We start from the raw sequence: 6000 nt of genomic DNA, 5'->3' as shown, positions 1-6000 counted from the left end.
TTTGCAGCCGGTTGTTATTCCTCCACTTCTGCAGATGTTGCATCAGTGTCTGTTGTCGAGTTGGCCTGCTGTTGCTCATCTCTTTTCTGCTTTTTAACATTATCCTCCTGTCTTCATGCAGCCTGATATCCCTGGGCTGGAGGGCTTTTGCTTTACTTCCTATAGATCCAGCGGCCCTTTTAGGCCACAACAACAACACTGTCCATCTTTGTAGTGTTTTTATGGCACCTGTATGTGTACATTTATGTGTCCACCACACCTCCTTCTATGACGCCGTGTCCTCCTATTCCTTTCTGTCTTAACCTTGTGGGCGCTCCATCACAGTGGCTCTTTCTCTCTGTCTCTCTCAACGTCCACACCCATAACGCAGCCCTTTATTATATTGCTTCCATCCCCTCGCTTTTAAAGCTGATGGAATTCTCTCTCTCTCTCTCTCTCTCTCTTTCTCTCTATTTTGCTGACTGCATCTGTTTTTCCTGCGACTGCAGGCTTTAAGTTGTTCATTCATAGCCTTCCCTTCTCTCTCTCTCTCTCTCTCTCCACAATCCCGTCTTCCTGCTCATATATCATTTCATCTCTCCTGCCAGTCTGCCAGCTGACTCACTTACAGTCGAGTCGGGAGGAAGGAAAATGAGTGGAGAGCTTTTGCAAGGGCAAGTAAGAAGTCTCTCACAGATGAATGGTTTTTGAGTGAAGGCCCGGAATCCAGAAGGTGCTGTATGGAGGTGTGACAGCTGAGGTAAACGTCTTCTCACAGAGGGTCAGGGAGGAGGATTTACTCTCTAGCTCTGGTCCCTTTAACATGAAACTTTGGCTATCAGTAGGTGAAACAATCAGACAGGAGAGACGCTATTATTATTGATTGGTCTAAGTGAGACTTCCTACAAGCTAATTTTCCTCTACTTGCATCTGCCTTTTAAATATTAAAGTGTTTATCTTGGTTTTAATAGCTTGCTCTGTACAGAGACTGTGGAGATGAAATGACTGAGCGTGGTTTTAAGAATCATATTAATGGTTAAATCCTTATAACTTCCTGTTGATCAAGTACACAGCAAAATCACTTTTATGTTGTCATACAAGTGCTAAGCCCACAAGGACTGTGAGACAAAAAAGAATAAATTGTGTAACACTCTTACCTCTTACCTAACGTAGCAGGCAAGGAACTTATGACTCAACATATAAAATCTGCCACAAAAAAAGTTCCCTTCCTGAACCTTTTTTTAAATCATAAAAAAGCAATTAACTAAAAGCTTTAAAATGAAAAAATGAAATGAAGCTAAGTCACATGACACAGACTTTTCAGGGAGACGAGTAAACTTGGCCTTTCTGCTCCCGGTTATGAAGTATGCAAGATCTGTGTTTCTAGATCAACCACTTCCCCAAACTTGCTAAAATTAAAAAAATCCCCACCACCTTCTTTCTCTTATTTTCTTCCTCTTTTCAAAAATATCACAAGCATTGAGCTGATTACTCCTTTAATGAAAATAAGACTATTTTTGATTGTACCTTAATTTTATAAGTTATCATGTCCATTCCAGTCTCACCTCCAGTTCTTGTCTCCACTCCTGGTCACCATCCAGCTACAGCTTTGACCCTGAACTCTCAGCCTTTCTTCATCCATCCAGCCTCTCATGAGGATAGTGACGAAGGTTCTCGTCTATCTAAACTGGCCTCATCAATCATTCTGTCCGTTCCTCTAGCAGCTTTTGTCTGCATGCCTGGCAAATCCTCGGGCACCCACGGCAGATGGGCCCGCTGGCACCCTCAGGTTGGAGAGACACAAAGAAAAACTCCAGCAGCTCAGAGGGAATGGGCTTTTCTGACTTGATGTGGTGCTGACCCAGTTACCTGAATTGTTCTGAGTGCTGTATTTTTAGGAACAAGTTTGGAACAAGTTTGTATGTGTTCTCATGTTTGCATGTTCCTTTTGTGCCAACATTTGATTTGTTTTCTTTTTAGGAACAGATTGAAATTCATCTGAATGTCAGGATCTGTGTATTTTTTTTGGAGGGATCATGTAATCCCTCCAACATCATGTAATTTAACTCAGGTCTCTTTATCTAAGGCTCACACTGAAAACTAACAAATGATGTTAAACATACAATTAGATGACTGGAATTAAAACAAATATTGTAATATATTCTGATAAGAGCGTCCAACCTTGCAAAGAACACTTGCAGTCTTGCGGAAAGGGTTGGTTACAGCTAAATGCTAATGCTAAATGCTAATGCTAACATGCTGATCTTTACTTGGTAAAGCTCACCATGTTAACCATTTAGATTAGTGTTGGGATGCTAACATGTGCTAATTAGCACTGAATACAAAGTACAGCTGAGCTGGACAGGTATGTCATCAGTGATGATGGAGCTGTTGTCATGGCAGTCCGTCAAATAGTTATTGAGGGATTTCACTCAAAACTCACAAATGTGAACATCATGGTGGCGCTAGTGGGTCAGAGGGTGACGGTTAATCACAAGGTTAATCACATTGCTGGTGTTGCAAATAAAAAGTACCAAAGAAAACTTTGGTACTGCAGTTTGTATTTATTGTATTTGCAGTGTTTTCTTAGACTTGCTCAGTGATTGCAGATAGAATGTACACAGTACAAATCATATCATTTTTGTGCTTTATATCAGTGTTTTTGTGCATGGTCCCAAGTGTGCATAGTCACAAATTTAATATTGTAAAAAAGTAGGAATATAAGAAGAGAAAAGATCTTAAAACATTACTTGAAAATGTCACTGTTTTTCTAACTGAGAGGGATAAACGGTCTGAGCAATTGTTGATAAGATCTAAAGGGTTTTGGGGGAGGCATAGGGACTTAAGAGTTTTAAAATATAAATGGGTGCCAGTCCAAGCAGTGCTTTCAAAGAAAGGAAAAGAAGATTGAGTTTTTTGTCACTAGATTTTGGATGAGCTGCAGGGGAAATAAAGACAACTGACTGACACATAAAGTAATCAAGATGCAAAGAGATAAAAAGCATGTAGATCCCTATCATCATGTGTGTCAGTCACCCGATTACATTTATCCTGTCACAACAACAACAAACACAGTCAGACAACCCCTGGATTACGCATCCCTTCATTACCCTGAAATCAGTGCATCTCTGCATCTCCTTGACCGCTCCCCCAGACTCAGACACATTTTTATTCACCAGCATTGCGTAACATTCATCCCAGTCATGCCTTTGATTACACTGTAATCAACTGAAGCTCAGTCGATGTCTTAGTGGCAGAGTGAATTAAACAAGCTTATGAAAGTTGAGCCCAGTGGAGTGTAGCAATTGCTAACACAAAACCTCATACGATCATTATTTCACCTTTGTAGTGGGTACAGAGGGAGAAGAAGTGCTGAAGGGCCACAGATTCATGTGCTAAATGCTAATTCCATAGGCTAAAGAGCAGCTACTAATTCATACTGTGTACAGGGAGATGAGAGGATGGAGGCAATGGATAGAAGGCAGGAAGGTGGTGGGAGGGGGGTTAAAATAAAGGAATGGTCAGAATCCAAAGAGAGCGAGGTGAAGAGAGAGCAATGGAGGGAGCAAGGGAGGAGGGAGGGAGGCACAGGAGAAGGGTGATGTCACCTCTAACAGGCAGCCAATGAGAGTAAGGGAGGGAGAGAGAGAGAGAGAGGCCGAAGGAGGGTGTGTTTTTCTGTCACTGCAGCATCAGCAGAGAGGAGAGGGGCACAATCACTTTCATAGACAAGAAGAAGAAAAGGCACAAGTAGATACGGAAGAGAAAAGGAAAGGGACACAAGGAGTCGGCAGATGAAAGGAGCATCACTGTGAAGGTAAGAGGATGCATGGTTTTGTGACCAGGTGGACAGTGTGTCATTTAACAGAATGAGAGCGTTATGGAGCTGGTGAGTGGATTAACTAGACTCTTAGCTCTAGGTGGTTTGTTATGGAATTGCACCTTTGCCTCATCTTCCTCTGGCAGGAAAACATGACAGTCTGGTTCATGTAAATCACTTTTATAGCTTCTTATCTAAATGTCTTCTGTTTGGCATTTTGTCCTAATGCCATCAGGTGTGTCGATGTTGAGGACAAACGAGTTTCAAAGCCACATAGTTTGAAAAAAAATAAATCATTAGATTAATGTCATAGCACTTTTTCATTTAAGAGGCAGTGGCATTATGATTACTTACACTACACTGTACCATTGTGCTACTTGCACTGTTAAAAGACATCTGAAGTATTAAAGCCAAGGTGTCATGGATAACCTGTTGGTGCTGCTTACTTTTAAAGAAAATGTTTTGTCTTTTGCTTTTGTCTGTTTATCTTGCTGACTGAACATTCAATGCATTGCATGCAACAGGGTCTCCCTGACATTAATATTGAATACACAGTGCTGTTATACCACCTCACTGAACACTTTATTATTCATCTTTCAAGATTTGCTCTTTAAAATTTCACTTTGCATCATTCTCTGCTACGCTTAAATTTTGAACATGCAACCTCAATGCGATCTTTAGTTAATTTTTTTAATAAACTGCAAAGTGCATTGGACTACACTTTAAATCTGTTGCATTGTGTACTTTATGATTTTCTACCAAATATGAAAAATATTTAATTGAAATATGATTTGAATCTTTTCCTTTGGAATTCATATTGCGTTGTGCATTTTTTTTCCCTGCAAACTGTGGGAAAATCCAGTGCTTTGCCTGTTCTTCTGCCTTGCTACATAAATATGAATATTCGTTTTCTCTCCACATTCCCCTCCCCCAGCTAATAGCCGAGTGGCTTAATGTTAAGTACTGCCCATGATTGCAATGTGTCGCTGTGATTTCCAATGAAGTGGAGGATGAAACTCGTCTGTATGGTGAACAGCACACTGGGGCAGACTACAACAATTCTCTAGTCTACCAATCTTATCTCCTGCAGCTGCAGTGGGTCTGTTTTGCAAGGGCAATGGCAGAGCTGGGTAACCTGAAACTACAGACCTTGGAAGGAAGAAAATAGAAGGAATCTAAAAAAAACTGGAAGAGGGAAAGAAAGAGAGATTCAGATATCAACAGGAGACAGAGCGTGAGAGAGATATTTATTCAGGAGGAGACACCAGGGGAAATAAGGGTGGGGCAGTGCTCGCAGCAGACTGTGGAGGTGTGCCCATGAAAAGGAGACACTCACCTGGCTGTACACCATGCAGCTGCCTGCTTTCACCCTCTGCAGCCATTTCACATCTGTTCTATCCAACAGCAGAAAATAACCAATGTTCCCCCAGTTGTGTTAATGATGCAGAAAACTGTACTGCCAGAAGCAGATGCTCAAGGCTGTGAGGTTGTTTTGTCTGTAGGTTGTTTCTACATGTCTGCCGTTTTGTGGGTGAGACTATCTTTGTGCATCTGCTCATATGGCGGGAGTACATGTGTGTGCTGGTGGTGTAGTGAAGCTGCTTTCTCTCTCCCTCCATGCCTCAGTAGCCTGCAGCTTGTCCCACATGAACTCAGTCAAGGGACTGGAGGGAAGGCTCTGTGCCTGACAATGACTTGTTACCATCTGTGCAACATCCATAAACATACTGCACTGCACACATTCACACAATAGATCACGATACAGCTGCTGCTGAAGAGGGTGTGTTGAAGTGAATGAGTGTGTGCATGTGTGTGCGCGTGTGTGAATCCTCTCCATGGCAGCATTGCTCCAGAGACCCACTGCTGGTCACATTATCATACTATTTAATGCAGCGGGGTTTGTATGGCAGTGGCAGTCAGATCTCTAGACAGTGTTAGGAGCTGCTGGTGTTTCCGCTTCTGTTGTTGTCGGAGTAACTGGCTAGACTTGGAGTATATGATTACCCTTCCTACAGTATGGTGCAGAATGTAATCTCCCCTCTGACGCTGGCTGGTTAATTGAGCTGTTCCATCAAAGAGATGAATGGAAACAGGGATTTATGTGAGGAGAGAGGGACAGAGAGACCGACGGGATCTGCAATGAAAAGGGAGAGAAAAGGCAGGGGAGGATGATGTAAGCAACATAAAAAAGATAAAGGAGA

At 42.0% G+C, this 6000-nt stretch overlaps 1 protein-coding gene across 4 annotated transcripts in view; it reads left to right on the top strand.

Moving 5' to 3' along the window:
- Window positions 1-606: 606 nt before the first annotated feature.
- Window positions 607-6000, top strand: part of l1cama (L1 cell adhesion molecule, paralog a) — a 42614-nt gene continuing 37220 nt past the window's right edge. For 3 of the 4 annotated variants that reach the window (XM_046395705.1, XM_046395704.1, XM_046395702.1), the window contains exon 1: window positions 3663-3796. The gene's annotated coding sequence lies outside the window, so the exon portion shown is untranslated. Of the gene's footprint in view, window positions 740-3662; window positions 3797-6000 lie in introns of those variants that run through there. The other variant, XM_046395703.1, reaches the window with a different exon arrangement.

The sequence above is a fragment of the Scatophagus argus genome, chromosome 8, assembly GCF_020382885.2.
Source record: "Scatophagus argus isolate fScaArg1 chromosome 8, fScaArg1.pri, whole genome shotgun sequence".
NCBI classification, from domain to species: Eukaryota; Metazoa; Chordata; class Actinopteri; family Scatophagidae; genus Scatophagus; species Scatophagus argus.
The sequence above is the reverse complement of the archived record's forward strand: the minus strand, read 5'-3'. Positions and strand labels throughout refer to the sequence as shown.